General features: G+C 49.5%; 1 protein-coding gene across 13 annotated transcripts in view; it reads right to left on the reverse strand.

Annotated features, from left to right (window-relative positions):
• The window catches only part of pcdh15b (protocadherin-related 15b), a 1,980,039-nt gene that overhangs the window by 558,694 nt on the left and 1,405,047 nt on the right, over nucleotides 1-16,298 (reverse strand). The gene's annotated exons all lie outside the window — the stretch shown is intronic.

Raw genomic sequence — 16,298 nt, forward strand, 5'->3', positions numbered from 1 at the left:
CGCGATGCTACCACCTTCGCATTATTGTTCAGAAGCGATTTCAGACAGTATGAAACACACTGCTCTGGGTTCTTGTCCTTCTTGAAAATCAGGGAGATGGAGCCTGCATCATGTAGGCAGAAGATCCCCCCACCCCGACTCGTTGTAAGTCCTCACCAGCAGCGCCCCAGCTCTGCACCAAATGATTTACAAAACTCTACTGGGAACCCAACTGGCCCTTGGGCCTTCCCTGCCTGCATCGCACCAATGCCATCCATCACCGCCCTCAGCCCAGTCGGCGCCCCCAGTCCCTGAACCATCTCGCTCTCAGGAAAATCCAACCCATCCAAGAACCGTCGTATTCCCTCCTCCCCTGTCGAGGGCTCCGACTCATACAGCCTCCTGTAGAAATCCCCATTCACCCTCTTCAGGTCCCTCACCACCTTACTCCTCTCATCTATCACCCTACCAATCTCACTCGCCACTACCTGCTTGTTTCCTCAACTGCACCCTACTCGCATACTACTCGCCTTCTCCCTGTACTCATACTCTGCCCCTCTGGCCCTCCGCAGCTGTCCCACTGCTTTTCCCGTGGACACAAACTCAAACTTCATCTGGAACCTCTGTCTCTCCTTCAACAACCTCTCCTCCAGTGCCACCGAGTAGAATCATAGAATCTCTGCAGTGCAAGGAGGCCATTCAGCCCATCGGGTCTGCATCAACGCTTGGAAAGAGCACACACCTAGGCCCATGCCACAACCCTATCCCCGTAACCCCACCAAACCCTTTTTTTGAGGGCAATTTACCATAGTCAATCCACCTAATCCACCTGCACATCTTTGAACTGTGGGAGGAAACCAGAGCACAAGGAGGAAACCTAAGCAGACACGGGAACAATGCACATACTCCACACAGTCACCCGAGGCCAGAACTGAAGCAGCAGTGCTAACCACTGTGCCACCGTGCCACCCCTCCGATCCACCCTCAGAATCTCATCTATCAACCCTGCTCTCTCCTCCCGCTCCATCCTCTCCCTGTGCGCACAAATCATAACAAATTTCCCCCTGACTACCGCCTTGTGTGCTTTTGCGTAGCAGCTGTGACCTTCCTCGTGTCGTTCAACTTCACATATCCCGTGTAGCCGCTCTCACCCCCTCATTCGCTAATAACCCCACATCTAACCTCCACTGTGGCTGTTGGGCGTCTGCTTGAACAACACACAAATCCACTCAACGTGGCGCGAGGTCATAAACCACATTTGCCGAGTACTCCATGTCAGCCATCCCCGCCAGCAGCACCTTGTCCATCACAAAAAGGTTAATCTGGGAGTACACCAAGTGCACATGGGAGAAGTATGAAAACATCTTTGCCATCAGCCTCCCAAGCCTCCACGGGTCCACCCCACCCCCCCATGTCGCTTTTTAAGCCAACCCCCGGCCCATGTCACACATCCGTTCAAGCCCATCCTTGGATGTCCACTGTTATGTCTCCCTTCCCAACTGCACCACACCAACCACACCCATGTCAGCAACCCTTCCCCTCACCACCAAACAAAAAAAACTACCCCCCCCCCACCTCTGAGCCTTCCTCCTGAAAACCCCCAACTTCACTCCCATTAACTAGCCTGCCCAGCTAGCACGATGGCCCTTTCCCAAGGCGTCTGACTTCCCCTCACCCCTTCAGTCCACCCCAACCCAAAATTGCCCACCCCATGTGCCTCACAATGAACACAAAGCTCCTCTCCAGAGTTCAATATCTTCACATTCCTCTCAGTCCATTGTCCCTCATGAAGTCCAGAGCCTCCTCTGGTAAGTCAAAATAAAATTCCTCTTTTGATGTGTCACCCATAACCTGGCAGGGTACAAAACCCCAAACTTCACCCCCTTCATAAAGAGGGCCGCCTTTTTTCAATTGTACTCGCCCCTCTGCATCCAGGTCCTGGTAAATCTGCAGCTCACTCCCTTCCCAGGTGCATTTCTTGGTCTGCCTCACCCAATTTAGAATCTTTCCTTTGTCCAAAAATTGATGTAGCTTCATCAGCATCACCCTCCGCAGTTTTCCCACCTTCAGCCTCCTCCTCAGCGGCCTATGTCCCGATCCACCTTGAGGGGCGGCCGAAGACCCTTCGCCCATCGGAATCTCCAACTGTTCATCACATGCTTGGCAGCCTCCGGTCTCTCAATTGCTACCTCCTGGAATGGTTTGCAAGGTCCTCCAATTTCTCTCTTGGCCTCTTCTGGTGGGTCAACACTATCCCCAGCTCCATCTCTCATGAGGCCAGCTAGTCTTAATTCTCCCACACTGATTCCTCCACCTTCTGGATTGCCAGGCCCTGAGTTTCCTGCCTCTGCTCCGCTTGCTCAATCACCGCCCAGAGCGGCTCTACCACCTTGGCCAAATCCTCCAAACCCTCTTTCACCTGCTGCTGGAACTTGTTATTCAAAAACTCCACCAGCTGCTCCATCAACCACTGGGCGGGCAGCACTGCCGCCTTGCCCTCTGCTATCTTCACCTGTAGCGCACCATGACAACTTTCCTGCTCCAGCTGCTCTCTATTTCTCGTGGCACTTCTCATCTGCTGATCCATACACTAGCCTCAACAGAGGTGTATTACCTTCCTTGGGCACTCATACACCTTTTTTCCCTCAAATGCCACACCATTTGGGTGGGGAAAGACCAAAAAGAAATTCCACCTTGAGCGGGAGCCACCAAATATGCAATCACTCACTCCATGGCCGCCACCGGAAATACCATTCATGTCATTTTGACAACTGCCTGCAAAAATCCATGGACAACTTTGTCAGCAAATGTGGAGTAAAGGGCATATTCTGTGCTTATCCAACAGAATCTTTGAATTAATGATTGCATCCATTCCCATCAAAGAATTCCAGAAAGATCTGCTAGACAAGCCCAAGATGTATAGCATTGAAGACCTACTCAACGATGGACATAAGTATGGAGCAATCCTTGCAGGTGGATGAAGCTTACAAGTTCTAAGCACAATCCCAATTGGTGATGCATTTATCAGAACACCCAAACCCTGCAAAACATGTGAAAGCTATGGCCTTCTGTGTGCCAGATTTCCAGCAATTCTGCAAGGCATGTGGCAGAATGGGTCATTAGCAGCGATGGTACACTAGAGGAAAGGCTGATGCAGGTACAAAGAGCTGTGCACTGATCCAAATAGACGTTACATAACAGGGACATTTAAGAATTCAGAACAACCATACGGTATGTCAGAAACATACACATGAGATGATTAACAAACCAGAGAATCATGGTAATGTGTACAATGAGGCAATGTGCAGTGAACATGTTTCATATTGTGGAGATGCTGGCGTTGGACTGGGGTGAGCACAGTAAGAAGTCTTACAACACCAGGTTAAAGTCCAACATGTTTGTTTTGAATCACTAGCTTTCGGAGCACTGCTCCTGATGAAGGAGAAAGTCAGTAAAATTCTAACTGATGTTCAAATCATGAAAGGGAAGCAGGAGAATCTGGACTCCAAACTACATAACATGAAGCATGAAAACGAAGCATTGTGGCGTGAAGTGGCCAGCCTGCGACAGAAGCACACACAGCAACAGAAAGTCGTGAATAAACTTCATTCAGTTATTGATTTCACTTGTGCAATGCAGTAGAATCATTGGCGAGAAGAGGAAAATTCCTCTCATGTTAAATGACAGCAGTTCAGCGCATTCCATGTCAAAGTACAATCGCCCATACTCTTTGGAACCCCTGCAAGAATCGACACAACTGACGACATCCACAAATTTTCCAGCTAACAACTGCTATTCTTCTGACAGCTAGTGATTCGAAACAAACATGTTGGACTTTAACCTGGTGCTGTAAGACTTCTTACTATGTTTCATATTGTTGATCGTATGGAAAGGAAAGGAGCCTTTACACCATCTGAAGTGTTTGCCATGATTCTAATTATCTGCCTTAAGAAAGTTGGTAACTATTCATTATTGGCTAAGATTGACACGGAGCACATGCCAACACATTACCTCTGTGAATTCTAAAAGACATGTATCCATAGATGAGGAAGGCCATGGCAAAAGCTACTACTGTGAAACTTGCAGTGCACAACAGGATGTGCAGGATCCATAATCCTGGAGTGCAAGTACAATCAATCCTCCTGGGTGTCACAGATGTTCTACATCATGGAGATTAAAGGCTTGATGATTCTACTGACACGCTGGCACCTCACACTAGTGACATTCTATGGAATCAGTCAGACCTCCTATGGCAGATGAACCTCAGAAACTACTCACATCACCTCAATGCACGACCTAACATAGAAATATCCAGAATGTTTTTACAAAATTGGCAGTTTAAAGGGAACTACAACATTATACTTGCAGGAGAATGTAAGTCTTTCAATTGATCAAGCACCTAAGTGCGACATTCATTACAAGGCAAATTAAAGATCAAACTAGAGAAAATGGAGGGGGATCACTAAAAGAGTGCACGATCACACAGACTGGTGTAGTTCAATTTGTGTGTCACAAAGAAAAAAACGATCATCGTGAGTGTGGCTTGTCCCACAACATTTAAATGCAGCTTTGAAACATTGTCCTTACAAAATATCTACATTGGAAGAGCTAAATTTGTGATTTGCAGGTGAAAACTTCTCAGTTTGATGAATGATTATTGCTCAGTACATCCCTTGGAGTGTCCCAAAAGCTTACTACATGTTGTACCCCATTAAGATACGGCTTTCAACGAATTCCTTTCAAGCTGTCAACCAGGATTTATTTTAAGCTCAGATGGACTGCATTACATGCTCACCAGGATGCATCTGTATCAAAACCAGAAATGCTGGACAATCTCAGCAGGTCTGACAACATCTGAGGAGAGAGAAGGGACCTAATGATTCGAGTTAGTACATAGAACAGTACAGCACAGAACAGGCCCTTCGGCCCTCAATGTTGTGCCGAGCCATGATCACCCTACTCAAACCCACGTATCCACCCTATACCCGTAACCCAATAACCCCCCACCTTAACCTTACTTTTATTAGGACACTACGGGCAATTTAGCATGGCCAATCCACCTAACCCGCACATCTTTGGACTGTGGGAGGAAACCGGAGCACCCGGAGGAAACCCACGCACACAGGGGGAGGACGTGCAGACTCCACACAGACAGTGACCCAGCCGGGAATCGAACCTGGGACTCTGGAGCTGTGAAGCATTTATGCTAACCACCATGCTACCCTGCTGTTTGAATGGTTCTTTGTCAAAGCGGGTATGGAGTCAAGATGGGAAGAAATAAGTTATGTGGGGCAGTCTGACATGATAGTCCTGTTCATGGATTTTGGGGAGGAGGTAGAAGAGGGCTGTCCGGGATTGGGACATTATGAGGTTGGATGCTATGGAGGGCAGATCTCCGGAGGAGATGAGGTCAGTGACAATCCTGGAAACAATGGCTCGATGCTCGGTGGTGGAGTCAGTACACCAGACAACAACAGACACACCCTTGTTGGCGGGTTTGATGACAAAGTCAGGGTTGGACCTGAGAGAGCAGAGTGTAGCCAGTTCAGTAGGCAATACATTAGAGTGGGTGAGAGGAGAAGAGAAATTGAGATAGCTGATGTCACGACGACAGTTCTGAATGAAAAGATCAAGAGCTGGTAAGCAGCCATAGGGAAGGGTCCAGGTGGAGGGAGAATGCTGGAGGCAGGTAAAGGATCTGTTGAACAGAGGGTAGATTCCTGCCGGAAGAAGTGAGCATGGAGATGAAGATGGTGGAAGAAGAGTTCAGCATCATGTCGAGCCCGGAATTCATTGAGGTGGGGGCATAAGGATATGAAGCTGAGTACAGCGTGTTCCATATGAGAGAGGGGAAGGTCAGAGGAAATGGTGAATACACAGCAAGGGTTGGGATTAGAAACAATAGGATCCGAGGGGCGGGAAGGGGTGGAGGGTCCTGGGTGGCCGTTGGTATTGATGAGTTGTTGGAGTTTGCGTTCTTTAAAACCTGAAAGGAAGAAAAAAATTTTCTTCTTAAGGTGTCAGATGAGATGAAGAATGAAATGAAACTGGGGACAAGGACAGCTTTGAGATAGCGTGAGTTGGCAATGCTGGAGAGAGATGTCAAGTGTGTGCATATGGCGGCTCGTGGCGCTGAGCGTGGATCTCAGAATGTGGCAAGAATGCAGTTTGAGGAACGTTATATATCCTAGAAATGTCCTACATCTGTATCATTGATTACATAGCTGTTATTGGTAGAACAAAGCAAGAACATGACCATAATCTGCACTTATTGATGCACGTTCCACGGAATGAAGTTTTGGTGCTCAACAGTCTGAAAAATACAATATCAACGTGAAGCAGATTAATTTCTTTATTTCTATTTATTCCAGTGCCAGCATACATCCTAATCCAAGTAAAATAGTGGATATTAAAGCCATGCCAACTTTTCAAGATAACGATGATCTTCAATGATGTCTTGGTCTCTTTGATCTCCTACCTCCTTACATTTCAAATTTGGTATTTCAAATGTCCTCGCAATGGAATTATTGAGAAATGATGTGCCTTTCCTATGGCACAAAGACCAATACCACTTTGAAGCACTTAAACAGTCAATATCAGATACATTAACATTGCAATTTTTCATCCCAAGGAGACAATTATCCTGGAGGCAGTTGCCTCGCAGAAACGTCTAGGAGCATGCATACAATCTCTGCCAATAACATAATCCAACTACTTCAAGTTCAATCAAAAACATTGGGCGCGATTCTCCGCTCCCGGAAAAAATCATGAAGGCCGTTGTGAACTCGGCCGAGTTTCACGACGGCCTCGGAGCCCGCTCCTCTCACCGAATTCACCCCCACCCGGGGGGCTAGGAGCGGCGCTCCGTTATTCTTGGTCGCCGGGCCTTGATGCTTGTGTCAAGGCGGCGCGCCGAGAATGACAAGACGGTGGCGCCTATGTGACGTCAGCCGTGCATGCGCAGGTTGGCCGGCTCCAACCCGCGCATGCGCGGCTGACATCACGACGGCTGACAGCTCGAACTCGCGCATGCGCGGTGGCCGTCTTCCCCTCAGCCGCCCCGCAAGACGTGGTGGCTTGATTTTGCGGGGTGGCGGAGGGGAAATAGTGCGTCCGATTGAGACGCCGGCCCGACGATCGGTGGGCACCAATCGCGGGCCTGTCCCCTCCCGAGCACAGTCGTGGTGCTCATTCCCCACCAGGCCCCCTACAAGCCCCAAAACGGGAATCTCACGGCGATTTCATGGCGATTTTACGACGGCAGCGACCAGGTGCAGTTGCCACCGTCGTGAAACGGTCGCGAACAGCAGGCCGCTCGGCCCATCCGGGTCGGAGAATCGCCGGTCGCCGTGAAAAACGGCGAGCGGCGATTCTTCCGAGCGGGGGGTGGGAGAATCGCGGGGGGGCGCCAGGGGGTTGTGAAATTAGTCAGGGGACCCTCCCGCGATTCTCCTACCCGGCGTGGGGAGCGGAGAATCACGCCCATTAGCTTTGGTGTTTGGAATCATATATTTTCATACCTATGCATTTGACACAAGATTTATGGCAGCGACCAACCACAAATTAGTTGAAATAATCTGGCAAAAAATACTGGACAGTGCACTGCCAAACTGGTATGTCTCTTGATAGAGATTCAAGGTTATGACTGCGAGAATGGGTACAAGCAAGGTAACTTGATGAGCACATTGGATACACTTAGCAGATTATCTAACCCAGTGAAAACAGAAGGGAGATCCTTGACATCGAACTTGAAGATGTCTTCCAAATTCATCTGGTATATTTTGCATAATATAAATGTCAGCAACTACAAGAGGAAACAGCAAAGTATTCCACATTGCAAAACCTGTGGAAAATCCTGTGTAAATTCAGCATTGAAGGACAACCTGATTCAATTCAGCATGTCCCTTAATACGTGAGAACATTTTGGGCTTTACTGGGATGAGCTAGGCATCTCCCAGTGAGTAATTTTTCCAAGGCAGGCAGGATATCATATTGAAATTTTTGTGAACCAATATTCTTCAACAACTTCATCACTCGCACATGGGCATAGATCAGAAGATAAAACGTGCAGGCAGCTGTCTATTGGGGCCAGATATGAACAATGATATTAAAGTCATCATCAATAAGTATGAGGCATGTCTAGAGCATATACCAGTCAGCACAAAGATCCACTGATTCCATATGAAGTTTCTGCATCTAGGACAAGGTCCCAAATGCAACCAGGAACAACATCCAAGAATGACAACCCCACAGATCACTGAGCAATTAAAGACATCTTCATATAAAGTTACCACGGCAAGACCTGGGTGTACCAGCAGATTACCCCATAAGTAGCGACAACTAAACATAATCATATATTGTAAATAGTTATACTCCTTTGGAAAAGGGGGTGGGGGGGGAAGTATCATTAAAAGGAAAAGATGATGTTGTAACATGCCTTTAAAGAATAGCAGCATGCCTTGACTAGAAGGGAAGTGTGCCATGAAATCCAGTCTCAATTCACTTTGGCCTGTTAACAGAACACAGCAAACTCAGCTCTGTTGCTGGTGTCTTCAAGCTTTCTACCGATGTGTAAATGCTCTCATGCGCCTAGTCTCAATAAATGAATCCACAACATGTTCACCCAATCCTTTATGATAGTTTGGCATCTTTATATCATTATTAAAACATGGCAAAATGCTGCTAACTTTCAGTGAAGGAGGCTTTAAGTGGACTTGGTGGATGACCTGGAGCAACATAGAGTCTGGAAGCTCTGGCTTTGGATTGCACTATCTCGGTATGGGTGACAATAGTCTGGGCTAACTGAGAAATAGCAACAATACAGATGTGGGAGCATGAACACTGCCTTCCTGAGAGGACAACAATTGCTCTGTGCAACTGCCACCTTCCCAGAACAGTAATTCTAGTTATCTGCTGGAGGACAGGTTGCTGGATGCTGTAACAACCTACAAGCTCCTTTGAGCACTGATATCCTCGGCTCCATTGCAGCAGGCTGAGCTTGCATGGCAGCACTTATCCGAAAGGAGAAAGGCACAAAATTAAGATTGCGGAGAGAAGAGAGGGGTCAGTTACTTGCACCAATTGTAGCATGCAAATCAGAAGTAAGTGTGGGGTGAGGGAGAGGTAGAATGTGAAAAATAAGTTTAAGTATGAGGACAATGTCAACTCCGATGATTTCAGCACTTCTGCTACCTACTGCCTCAGCAATGGGTAGTCCAATAATAGCCAGCACCATCTCTGGATCAGGCCATGCTCTCCTGCAATTAGCTCCAGCTGCCTCCAGTTGTGCGGCGCCTTCCCCTACATGGGAGAGGGAAGGATTGGTGAATGTCACGCAACATGATTGGCTGGTCTGATTGAACAGCTGGCAGTTTGTGGAGGGTGTGAGCTTTGGTACATTGTTAAGTATGTGAGGTAAAGCTTATGAGTGTTATATTTGAACAGAGATTAATATGGATTATTGGCAGGTGAATGTTGGGAATGTTGTGAAATGAGCAGTGTCTGACGCTGGTGGTTCATTTGGTAGGATATGGGATATGAATACATATTCACTGAGTTTGACCACTTGTGTGGTCACGCAACTATTTGCGGCACAGTATCCAAGATTTTGGGGGTTCAGTCCTGGGTTGACCTCCATTAGTACCTGTTCCTCCTGCCCTCTCAGCAATGGGTCCCCTGTGCCTGGGAGATATTTCTCTTCCTTTATTCCTTTTGCAATAAGGCCTCCAGTGCAGTGTTGGAAATCCTTGGAGTCTGTTTTATTGTATGTTTTGTCATATTTCTGACTTTTCTAGGTCAGATTCAGCTGACAAAATATTCCCAGCACCCGCCCCAGCCACCTCCCGTTTGAAAGGTGCATGCTGGCGTCAAGCAGTGCAGGCTTGCTTTTATCTGCATTAGCCACTCAGGATACTGACCCCTACACATGTCCCAGCAATCTGTGGTGAACCACTGTGTGCATCTGTATTAGGGGATGTCAGGTAGGACCTGCACTACAGGTTCGCCGGTAGCCCCTGCTGGCTAGCCCCGCCCACAAGGAGCCATATAAATATGCGTGTCCTCCTTCTGATCAGCCATTTCGCCAGCTGCAGTAGAAGGCCACGCATCTGACTGTAATAAAGCCACAGTTGTACCAATCTAAGTATTTTGTGCAATTGATCGTGCTTCAATTTATTACAGTCAGATTTACTAAGAGATGGATATCAGAATCAAACCAGATTGTCTGCAGCTGGATCCGCACTCGCCCTACGCCAGAAAGGACTTTAATCACTGGCTGGCTTGTTTTGAGACTTACATCAACGCTGCGACCCCCACGCCGACGGAAGCTCAGAAGATTCAGGTCTTATACTCCAGGTTGAGCTCCAACGTGTTCCCATTGATACAGGTCGCCCCGAGTTATGCGGAAGCAATAGCACTCTTAAAAGAGAACTACGCACAGAAAGCAAACACGCTCTTCGCCAGGCACGTACTCGTCACTCGCACTCAACTCCCTCGTGAGTCTATTGAAGACTTCTGGCGGGCTTTAATCCCACTCGTACGGGACTGTGACTGTCAGGCCGTTATGGCCACTGAACATTCCAATCTCCTCATGCGCGACGCGTTTGGAACAGGGATTGCGTCGGACCCCATCCAACAACGACTGCTGGAAGGGACCACACTTAACCTAACGGAGACAAAAACTTTAGCACTCTCAATAACGGTGACATCTCGTAACATCCAGGCCTACCCCGCTCGCCATGCGGCCCACCCGTCCTACCCCACCTGGACCCCGCAAACAACCCCCCGACTCAATATGCCTGCGCCGCCCGCCAATCCGCGCACGCCGTGTGTCCCCGCTGCTACTTCTGCGGTCAGCAGAAGCACCCCCCCAACGCTGCCCGGCCCGCGCCGCCACATGCAAGTCCTGCAGTAAAAAAGGCCACTTTGCCGCTGTGTGCCAGGCCCGCGCAGTCGCCGCTATCGTGCCGCAAACATCCCCTCCCCCCTGCTGAACGCACAATGGGCACCGCCATCTTCTCCTTTCGGGGCCAGGTGCGACCAGTGGGTGCCATCATCTTCTCCCCCCAGCTCCACATGCGGCCAGTGGGCTCTGCTATCTTCTCCTCCCAGGGCCAGCTGTGGCCAGTGGACGCCGCCATCCCCCCCTCACTCCATGTGCGGCCCATGGTCGCCGCCATATTGCCTCGCCCCTGCAACGTGCGGTCCATGGGCGCCGCCATTTTGTTCCCTACAGGACCCCCAGATGCGGCCATTTTGTCTCCCCCATGGAACTGGAATGCCAGATCTGGGTCGCTGACGCTTTACATCTGAAACCTCGGACGACCACCCGCAGCTCGCCTCGATGGCACTGGACCAGTCCCGTTCTCACAACCTGGTCACCGCTTCGACGACAGTGAAAATCAACGGCCATGCGACTTCTTGCCTGCTGGACGCCGGGAGCACCAAAAACTTCATACGCCCAGACACGGTAAGGCACTGTTCCCTCGCAGTCCACCCCGCCAACCGAAGGATCTCCCTGGCCTCCGGATCCCACTCTGTCCCGATCCAAGGGTTCTGCGCGGTCAATCTCACTGTCCAGAGCGTAGAATTCAGCGATTTCCACCTCTACGTCCTCCCCAACCTCTGCGTTGCACTATTGCTGGGCCTGGATTTTCAGTGCAATCTCCAGAGCCTCACCCTCAAATTCGGCGGCCCCCCCACCTCCAATCACCGTTTGCAGCCTCGCAACCCTCAAGGCTGACCCCCCCCCCCCCTCCATCTTTGCCAATCTAACTGCAGATTGCAAGCCCGTCGCCACCAGGATCAGACGGTACAGCACCCAGGACAAGACCTTCATCAGGTCCAAAGTCCAGCGGCTGCTTCGGGAGGGTATCATCGAGGCCAGCAACAGCCCCATGAGAGCTCAAGTGGTAGTAGTAAAAACGGGGGAGAAACACAGAATGGTCGTGGACTACAGCCAGACCATCAATCGGTACACGCAGCTCGACGCGTACCCTCTCCCACGCATATCTGAGATGGTCAACCAGATTGCGCAGTACCGGGTCTTCTCAACAATTGACCTGAAATCTGCCTACTTCCAGCTCCCCATTCGTAAATTTGACCGTCTATACACTGCCTTCGAGGCGGACGGTCGGCTCTATCAATTTCTTAGGGTTCCCTTCATCGTTACTGATGGGGTCTCGGTCTTCCAAAGGGAGATGGACCGAATGGTCGACCAATACGGTCTGCGGGCCACATTTCCATACTTAGACAATGTCACCATCTGCGGCCATGACCAGCAGGACCACGGCGCCAAACTCGCTAAATTCCTCCGCATCACCACTCTCCTCAACCTTACGTACAACAAGGAGAAGTGTGTGTTCCGCACGACCCGCGTAGCCATCCTCGGCTATGTAGTCCAAAACAGACTTCTGGGGCCCGATCCTGACTGCATGCGCCCCCTCATGGAGCTTCCCCTCCCCCACTGCCCCAAGGCCCTCAAACGCTGCTTGGGGTTCTCCTCCTACTATGCCCAGTGGGTCCCAAACTATGCGGACAATGCCCGCCCACTCATACAGTCCACTCAGTTCCCCCTTGCGGCCGAGGCACAACACGGCTTCGCCCGGATCAGAGCAGACATAGCCAAGGCCGGGATGCACGCAGTAGACGAGGCACTCCCCTTTCAAGTTGAAAGCGACGCTTCAGACGTCGCCCTCGCCGCCACTCTCAACCAGCCAGGCAGACCTATGGCATTCTTTTCCCGCACCCTTCATGCCTCTGAAATTCGGCACTCATCCTTCGAAAAAAAGGCCCAAGCTATCATAAGAACATAAGAACATAAGAACTAGGAGCAGGAGTAGGCCATCTGGCCCCTCGAGCCTGCTCCACCATTCAATTAGATCATGGCTGATTTTGTGGACTCAGCTCCACTTTCCGGCCCAAACACCATAACCCTTAATCCCTTTATTCTTCAAAAAACTATCTATCTTTACCTTAAAAACATGTAATGAAGGAGCCTCAACTGCTTCACTGGGCAAGGAATTCCATAGATTCACAACCCTTTGGGTGAAGAAGTTCCTCCGAAACTCAATCCTAAATCTACTTCCCCTTATTTTGAGGCTATGTCCCCTAGTTCTGCTGTCACCCGCCAGTGGAAACAACCTGCCCGCATCTATCCTATCTATTCCCTTCATAATTTTAAATGTTTCTATAAGATCCCCCCTCATCCTTCTAAATTCCAAGGAGTACAGTCCCAGTCTACTCAACCTCTCCTCATAATCCAACCCCTTCAGCTCTGGGATTAACCTAGTGAATCTCCTCTGCACACCCTCCAGCGCCAGTACGTCCTTTCTCAAGTAAGGAGACCAAAACTGAACACAATACTCCAGGTGTGGCCGCACTAACACCTTATACAATTGCAACATAACCTCCCTAGTCTTAAACTCCATCCCTCTAGCAATGAAGGACAAAATTCCATTTAAGGCAAATTCCCCCTATCGTTGAAGCTGTGCGGCATTGGAGGCATTACGTGGCCGGCAGGAGATTCAGTTTCCTCACTGACCAACGGTCGGTAGCCTTCATGTTCAACAACACGCAGCGGGGCAAGATCAAAAATGATAAAATCTTGCGGTGGAGAACCGGGCTCTCCACCTACAATTACGAGATTTTGTATCACCCCGGCAAACTCAATGAGCCCTCCGACGCGCTTTCCCGAGGTACATGTGGCAGCATACAAGTAGACCGTCTCCGGGCCCTGCATGACAGCCTTTGTCACCCGGGGATCACACGACTGTACCACCTCGTCAAGGCTCGCAACCTGCCCTACTCTGTCAAGGAAGTACGGGCAGTCACCAGAGACTGCCAGGTCTGTGCAGAGTCGCACTTCTACCGGCCAGTCCGCGCGTGCCTGGTGAAAGCCTCCCGCCCCTTTGAACGCCTCAGCGTGGATTTCACAGGGCCACTCCCCTCCACTGACCGCAACACATACATCCTCAGTGTAGTCGATGAATACTCCAGGTTCCCCTTCGCCATCCCATGCCCCGATATGACATCTGCCACCGTCATCAAGGCCCTCAACACAATCTTTGCTCTGTTCGGATTCCCCGCCTACATCCACAGTGACGGGGGACCCTCATTCATGAGCGATGAGCTGCGTCAGTTCCTGCTCAGCAGGGGTATCACCTCCAGCAGAACAACCAGCTACAACCCCCGGGGAAACGGGCAGGTAGAGAGGGAAAACGGGACGGTTTGGAGGGCTGTCCAGTTGGCCCTATGGTCCAGAAACCTCCCAGCCTCTCGCTGCCAGGAGGTCCTCCCTGATGCACTACACTCCATACGGTCACTACTGTGCACTGCCACAAATAACAAACCCCATGAATGTGTTTTTCCCTTCCCTAGGAAGTCCACATCCGGGGTATCGCTCCCGACTTGGCTCGCAGCCCCAGGACCAGTCCTTCTACGTAACTCCACAAGGCGGACCCTTTGGTGGACAGGGTACACTTGCTCCATGCCAACCCCCAGTATGCCGCGTGGAGTTTCCAGACGGCTGCCAAGATACTGTCTGCCTCAGGGACCTGGCTCCCTCAGGTTCCACTCCGACACACTCCCCCACCCACACGTCACCCTCCCCTCCCCCGGTGCTCCCAACATTAGCCCCACCAGGTCCATCCCTCCTTCCACTGCCCACGCAAGAGGACAATGAAGATTTAGGCACGCTCCCGGAGTCATCCGACTACTCACCAGCACCAACACCGCCAGCACCGACGTTGGCGACACCAGCACCACCAGCACCGACATCGCCGCCACCATTACATCGCTCCCAGCGAACCATCAATGCACCGGATCGACTTAACCTGACGGGCACTGGACTATCAAAATCAACATTTTTCTTTCCTCTCCCCACTGTAAATTATTTGCAAACTGTATATAGTTCCACGCCAACCCCGCCGGACTCATTTTTAACAGGGGGTGAATGTGGTGAAGCACTGTGTGAACCTGTATTAGGGGATGTAAGGTAGGACCTGCACTACAGGTTCGCTGGTAGCCCCTGCCGGCTAGCTCCGCCCACAAGGAGCCGTATAAATATGCGTGTCCTCCTTCTGATCAGCCATTTCGCCAGCTGCAGTAGGAGGCCACACATCTGACTGTAATAAAGGCACAGTTGTACCAATCTGAGTCTTTCGTGCAATTGATCGTGCATCACAATCAACATCGCAACTTGCACTGGCTGCACAGTGCACTCATGCAAGGAGTACACATTTCACCTTCTGCCTGAATTGCAACCAACAAGGGTGAGTTCACCATGCTTTGCGATCCCAGTGTCTGATTTTGGGGGGTAGAAAATTTAGACCCCCCACTAACCCTCTCAGCATTTCAATTAAATTGCATAGAAGAACATTTAAAAATGCTGACATGCTTGTCGTAGTATGGCCCCTTTAACGGGCGATCCTTCGTAGGCCATGTGACCTTCCCGGAGCCTCTGGGAATGGACCATGTGAATCTGGGCCTATCGGGTGCCAGGGTGTGGTCCTGAGCAGCTAGCTATCATCGGGGTAAGCCTGGAAGTTGAGGGAACCAGTCTTGTGTAGATCTATAATATAAAGTTTTTCCTTTTTTAATAAATCACCGTTGTGATTTAATACTGCCTCATCATATTATCCTGCTACAACAATGCTGAAAATAGGTTGTTGAATTAATTCAGTTTTCCAACTGGTATTATATAAAATAGGTCAGCTATCTAACAGGAAACCTGTGTTAAGATGAGTGTGGAAGGCCAGGTTCTCTTCTCAAGAATCCTGATAATTGTTTAAATTTAACATGTGGCCATCTTCACAGCCGGGAAGTCTCGACTGACTTTAACATTCCGTCATCTGTTAAAGTATTCAGCAAGCGTTTTCTCAATCAGTTATGATTATCCTCAATTGAGCTATCATACAATGTTCTGCCATTAGAAAGTAGGATTTTGAAAAATGTGATTGAACAGTAGCTTAAATTGCAATCAAATACTCAAAAAAAAATTACTATCTGTCCAAACCCAGGGAAAAGAATTTGCTGAAAAAGCTTGACCCTGGAATTCATTTGCCAAATTAACCTGCCTGTCCTTCGTTGTCTGTTCAAGAACAATGGTCATCCATTATTACTTAATTAAAGAGCAAGGTCTTGCAATGTCAGCAACTTACCGCGTCAGATATATACATGTATACTACAGATTCATGCAGGTTGCGTGTGGATGGGTGGGTTGCTGGGGGTAGGGTAGCAGTTGACCAGAATTTAGTGCAATATAAATTAGAACAAAACTGCAAACACGATTATTTCAGAAGTTGTTTTTTAAACTGACTTAA

Source organism: Scyliorhinus canicula, chromosome 16 (assembly GCF_902713615.1).
Source record: "Scyliorhinus canicula chromosome 16, sScyCan1.1, whole genome shotgun sequence".
Lineage (NCBI taxonomy): Eukaryota > Metazoa > Chordata > Chondrichthyes > Carcharhiniformes > Scyliorhinidae > Scyliorhinus > Scyliorhinus canicula.